This window comes from Balaenoptera musculus, chromosome 15, assembly GCF_009873245.2.
Source record: "Balaenoptera musculus isolate JJ_BM4_2016_0621 chromosome 15, mBalMus1.pri.v3, whole genome shotgun sequence".
NCBI lineage: Eukaryota > Metazoa > Chordata > Mammalia > Artiodactyla > Balaenopteridae > Balaenoptera > Balaenoptera musculus.
In genome coordinates this window covers 9,871,340-9,877,112 of record NC_045799.1, presented here as the reverse complement: position 1 = coordinate 9,877,112, position 5,773 = coordinate 9,871,340, and the positions used below count along the sequence as shown (strand labels likewise).

The window sequence follows — 5,773 nt, the reverse complement described above, 5'->3', positions numbered from 1 at the left end:
GATGCATCCACGTCTCTACAAATGACCCAATTTCGTTCCTTTTTATGGCTGAGTAATATTCCACTGTATATATGTACCACAACTTTATCCATTCATCTGTCGATGGGCATTTAGGTTGCTTCCATGACCTGGCTATTGTAAATAGTGCTGCAGTGAACATTGGGGTGCATGTGTCTTTTTGAATTACGGTTTTCTCTGGGTATATGCCCAGTAGTGGGATTGCTGGGTCATATGGTAATTCTATTTTTAGTTTTTTAAGGAACCTCCATACTGTTCTCCAGGGAGTGTAGAGTCTTAACCACTGGACCACCAGGGAAGTCCCTCCTTTAATATAGGTTTTTGTTTTTTTTTTCCCCCACCCTTGCTGCTGCAGAAATTGTTGCAATAAGTCACAATGTAAAACATTTAAATAAATGGTGATAACAGTGGTTATTTGGGGAGTGGGCTGAGAGAAGTTCTCCACTCTCTACATTGTATTCTTCTGTACTCTTTTATCTTTTATTCCACCAAGCCTGAATCTCTTTTTTAAGGTGAGGAAAAACCCAATATGGATCAGTTTCTAAGTTAAAAAATGTAATGGTTACAGAGAATTCAGAGCAAGCATTAAAAGCACCCATATCAATTCCAAATCTCTCTCTTTAGAAGGCAGAATAGCTGGCATAGACGTATATACACTCCTTGGATATCTGGAAAGATCCATCATTAACTGAGTTTTCCCCATGGGATGCAGTGGTTAGTCAGTGTCCTCACAATTTCAAAACAACGTGTCAATGTGGTGGGGACAAAAAAATCCCAGTACTAACCACCTAGTCAATTCAGGCAAAAATTATCAGTCAACCATTTGTAGTGCAACCCAGACAAATGGCTGACTAAGTAAATCTACTCTTTAATTAGTTACACTTATATTGCATAGACACTGTGTCAGGCAAGACTTTTGGTAGCAAAACAAAAGACTGTGAAGATTTTTAAGGAGATATTCCCATTTAATCCTCTTGGGATCCCACCCAGGGGTGAAAAAATACTGTTGTGTATTTATCTTAGTCCATGATTACTGGAAGAAAAAAGAAATTAACTATCTAGAGGTGTAGGAATCTCTCTGGGGGAAAATAAGAAGCTGAAGCCTTTTCAACAAAATATTCAGGCACAACCAAACTGGCTCCTTGTAACAAATCATGCAAATATACCGCACTTAAAAAAAACCAAAACTTAAAGGAAAACCTACTACAATGCGAGGAAGGTGCATTTCTTGGTAGTGGGATTATGAGCAATCTTTGTTTTCTTTTTGCTTCTTGGTCAGTTCTGATTTTCCTACAATGATCATGTAGGGTATAACTACTTGTGTAAGAAAAAAACAAAGAAAATAAGAATGATGCACAAAATGAAGGCTGAGGGGGTAGACCCACCAGGGTGTTAAAAACAAGATGGGGTACAGATCTCCACCTGGTGTAGAAAGGTTAGTGTCCTTCCTTATCTTTAACACCTTCCTTAACACTTCTTTTTCTTTTTTTAAATATTTATTTATTTATTTGGTTGTTCCGGGTCTTTTTTTTTTTTTTTTAAGACAAAAGGTATTTTATTCAAAAAACACCAAGTATAAAAAGAAAAAAAAAAAAATCTCTTTTATTCCCCTGTACACAGATAAAACCAGCAGGCTACATGCTGCTCAAAACACAGCCCCAGAGAGGATCTGGAAGGCACACCATCCAGAACTGCTTTTCATATATTTTTCCTACGTACACAAGTCAGCAGCGCCCCTCCCCCATCACCCACGGACCCCAAGCCCCCTTGGGTAAGCAGACGAGGGGGCCCGCGGCAGTCAGGGAGCTGCAGCAACTGTCCCACCTGAGTCCCGTCACCCTATGAACGAATAGAGCACGCGTTGCAGCCTTCCCCAAAAGGTCCCCAAGTCAGAGGAGGAAAGGAGAAAATAAAACTATGGCGGTAGCTCTGGAAGCTTAGAGCAGGAAGGGAACCAAATAAATAAATAACACTGACCTCCAGATTAGAATGCGCATCTTTCCAAGAAAACAAAAAACAAAAAACCCAAAACAAAACAAAAAACAGGTAAAATAATTTAAAGGCAAAATTAAAAAAGAATTAGATCAGCTACAATCCTTTCGTACACTACCATGCCAACTGTATGCACATTTACAGTTTTTCTGTTGATCTGCATTGTTTGTGCATTTGTGTGTGTGTGTGTGAGGTCTTGGCTTAGAAACAGTTAAGTAAAAAGCAAAAAGGAAGACCAGTTCACTGGGGAGTTTCACTAAAGGAGGTGGAAAAGGGCAGGTGGCTCAGCATTTGGCCCTGTGGCCTCTTCCATGGCACCTTCCATATGAAGGATGGGAGGACGGGGTGGGGGGGGAAAGAGACGGAACCAAACCCAGGCAGATTTTTGGAGAAGCAGCTCGTAAAGGAGGCAAGTTCAAGTACTTCTCCCAGCACAGCTGGAGTCCCTACAGAGGCACTCAGAGAAGAGTTGGAAGAGGTGACAGGGACTTAAAATGGTGCTGGTCCTATCTCACCCCAACCCAATTTCCCCCTGCCCAACCCATCATGGCATTCAGCAGAACTATTTTTTTTTAATTAATTAATTATTTATTTATTTATTTTTGGCTGCGTTGGGTCTTTGTTGCTGCACGCGGGTTTTCTCTAGTTGTGGTAACCAGGGGCTACTCTGCATTGCGGTGCGCGGGCTTCTCATTGCGGTGGCTTCTCTTGCTGCGGAGCACAGGCTCTAGGAGCGTGGGCTCAGTAGTTGTGGCACGCGGGCTCTAGAGCGCAGGCTCAGTAGCTGTGGCGCACGGGCTCAGTTGCTCCGCGGCATGTAGGATCTTCCCGGACCAGGGCTGGAACCCGTGTCCTCTGCATTAGCAGGCGGATTCTTAACCACTGTGCCACCAGGGAAGCCCTCAGCAGAACTCCTGAGGAAGGGAAGAGTTCCATGGCTGGATTCTGACCCACTCCCACCCCCCCACCCCGCCACCCCTGGGATTTTGCAAAGTCCAGCAGTGCTGGACACCGATGAGAAGGAGAGCTTCCATGGGAGGAGTTGAGGCCTAGGACGGCTGGAGTGGAGTCTCTTCCTCTCTTTGGGAGGCGGCCTCCAGGGCCTGGGGTCTGGAATGAATTGTAAATGTTGTTCCTGTATCAAGCACTGTCCTGCTTGGAGAGAAGTGTCACTGGTACTTGGGAAGCTGGAAACAGACACTTCCCCTCCCTTGAGCATCTGACAGAGAGGGGAGCACCTGCCCGAGAAGCTGTCTGCTGGGCCCTGGCAACAGGCTGTGGAGATGGATCTCAGCAGTTTCCTGGGGCAGGAGGACATCTTGCATCCATGGATGGTTCTGGATTTCTTTGAAGGATGGCCGATCTGATCGTCTCAGGGCCAAGCACTATCTAATGAGATGCTGACACTCTGAAGAGACCCTCTGCCTGAAGAAAACTTGGCCCCTGATGATCTCCTCACCATGCTCAAAGGGAATATCTCCACAGACCATATCCTACAGCAGGATCCCCAGAGACCAGACGGCTGCTGACTTGCCATGGTAGCGATGGTAGCGGATCCACTCTGGAGGACTATACACTCGGGTCCCATCGAAGTCCGTGTAGACGGTGTCCTCGAGCAGCGCCCCCGACCTGAAGTCGACGAGTTTGAGCTCGCCGCGACTGAGGTCGATAAGGATGTTCTCATCCTTGCTGTCGCGGTGAAGCACCCCGCAGCTGTGGCAGTGCCGCGCGGCCTCCAGCACCTGCCAGAAGAAGCTGTGGGCCAGCTCCGCCTGCAGGGCCCCCCTTTCCGTGATAAAGTCGAAGAGTTCTTGCGCTGGCTCGGGCCTCTCCAGGATCAGGACGAAACTGCTGGGCCTCTCGAACCAGTCCAGGAGCCTAATGACGCCGGGGAAGCCCGAGCTCACCTTCTTCAGCAGAACCACTTCCATGGGCACTCGGGTGCCATTAGGCAGCTCTCCCCAGACTGAAATATGGTCCTTCTCCACGTGCTTGATGGCCACTGGGAAGTGGTCGGCGACACGGATGCCGGAGTAGACCGAGCCGAAGCCGCCGCTGCCCGGGAGTGGGCCCACCTGGTACTGTGACTCCAGGGGATCCTTCTCCTTGCCGGGCGCCATCCTGGTGGTGTGCAGGTCGTTGCAGGGCGCGGCACGCAGGTGGGCAAGAGAGTTGGTTTTGGGCAAGAGCATCCCAACCTCCAGGATGTCGGTGTAGGGACGGAGTCTGGAGGAGCTGCAACAGGAGCTGGGGCTGGGGTCGTGCCGGTGGCTGTGCCTACGGTTGGGGCTGAGGCTGCAGGTTGTGCTGGGTCTTAGTTGCGGCAGGTGGGATCCTTAGTTGTGGCATGTGAATTCCTAGTTGTGGCATGCATGTGGGATCCAGCTCCCTGACCAGGGATTGAACCCAGGCCCCCTGCATTGGGAGCGTGGAGTCTTATCCACTGTGCCACTAGGGAAGTCCCCTTAATATTTTTCTTTGTGTAAAAAGAAAAGGCTCAGGATCAGAGGCTGTATCATTCTTTGAGTGAATGTCATGAAGATCATCAATCATCAGATCAATACATGCCGGTCATTGGTGTCTGGAATTCTCTTTGTGCACTTACATGAGCACCACTTGCTATTTTAAAATGTTAATTCAGTGAACCAAAATCATACTATCTATCTATCCATGCAACCATGCATTAGAGACATGGTATAATGCAGAGGAGAGAAGCATGGACTCTAGAGCCAGACTGCTTCAGTTTGAAATCTGGCTCTACCATTATTAGTTCTGTGACCTGGAGGGAGTGATTACATGTCTTGGATCTACCCTCTGGACTCAGGGATCTATTCTCTGAGTCATTCTTCTTTTCCCAAGAGATGCAGATCCTGTTTGCAGCTGAGTAGTTTTGCAGCCTGCAGAAGTTTGAGGGTTCAAAGGCCTCTTTTCCTTTTGTACTGTCTCTGCTCATTTCAGTCCAGAGCTGGTTGTGTTTATGCCAATACATTTCTTTTAAAAATGTTGTGGGTCTCCTATGAATTCAGGAGTGGCTTAGCTGGGTGAAGTTGCAGACAAATTGTTGGCCAGGGTTGGGGTCCAATGAAGGCTTGACTGGGGCTGACAAACCTATTTCCAAGATGGTGCACTCATATGACTGGCAAGTGGGTTCTGGGTATTGGCAGGAGGCCTCAGTTCCTCGTCATGTGGGCATCTCCATAGAGTTCTCATGTGTCCTCACAGCACGGCAGCTGGCTTCCCCCAGACCAGGTGATCCAAGAGAGAGCAACACAGAAGCTACAATGTCTCCTATGACCTTACCTGGGAATGTACACATTGTCATTTCCTCAATCTTCTATTGGTGACACAAGAACATAGATGAGGAGGTAAGGACCACCAGAGGCCATCTGGAGGTTGGTTACTACCATGACTTTTTCAGAGCAAGTCTGAGACAAGTTTTTTTAAATTTAAATTTAAATTTTTTTGTAGCTGTACCACGGGGCATGTGGGATGTTAGTTCCACGACCAGGGATGGAACCTGCACCCCCTGCAGTGGAAGCGTGGAGTCTTGACCACTGGACCACCAGGGAAGTCCTGAGACGAGTTTTTTTTAAATGCCATTTGAGGCCTTGGGGTTTTCTTTAGGTTTGATCTCTTGATTGATCTAACAAGCATTTATTTGGTCCCAACCGTGGGCCAGGCACCATGTGAGATGCTGAAGATATAAATACAAGTAAAAATCCACTGTACGTGTTTCAAGTAGGTGAGGTCAATGTGGAACCAT

At 47.4% G+C, this 5,773-nt stretch overlaps 1 pseudogene; it reads right to left on the bottom strand.

Annotated features, from left to right (window-relative positions):
- Positions 1-3,179: 3,179 nt before the first annotated feature.
- On the bottom strand, positions 3,180-4,217 carry LOC118880954 (annotated as a pseudogene).
- Positions 4,218-5,773: the final 1,556 nt, after the last annotated feature.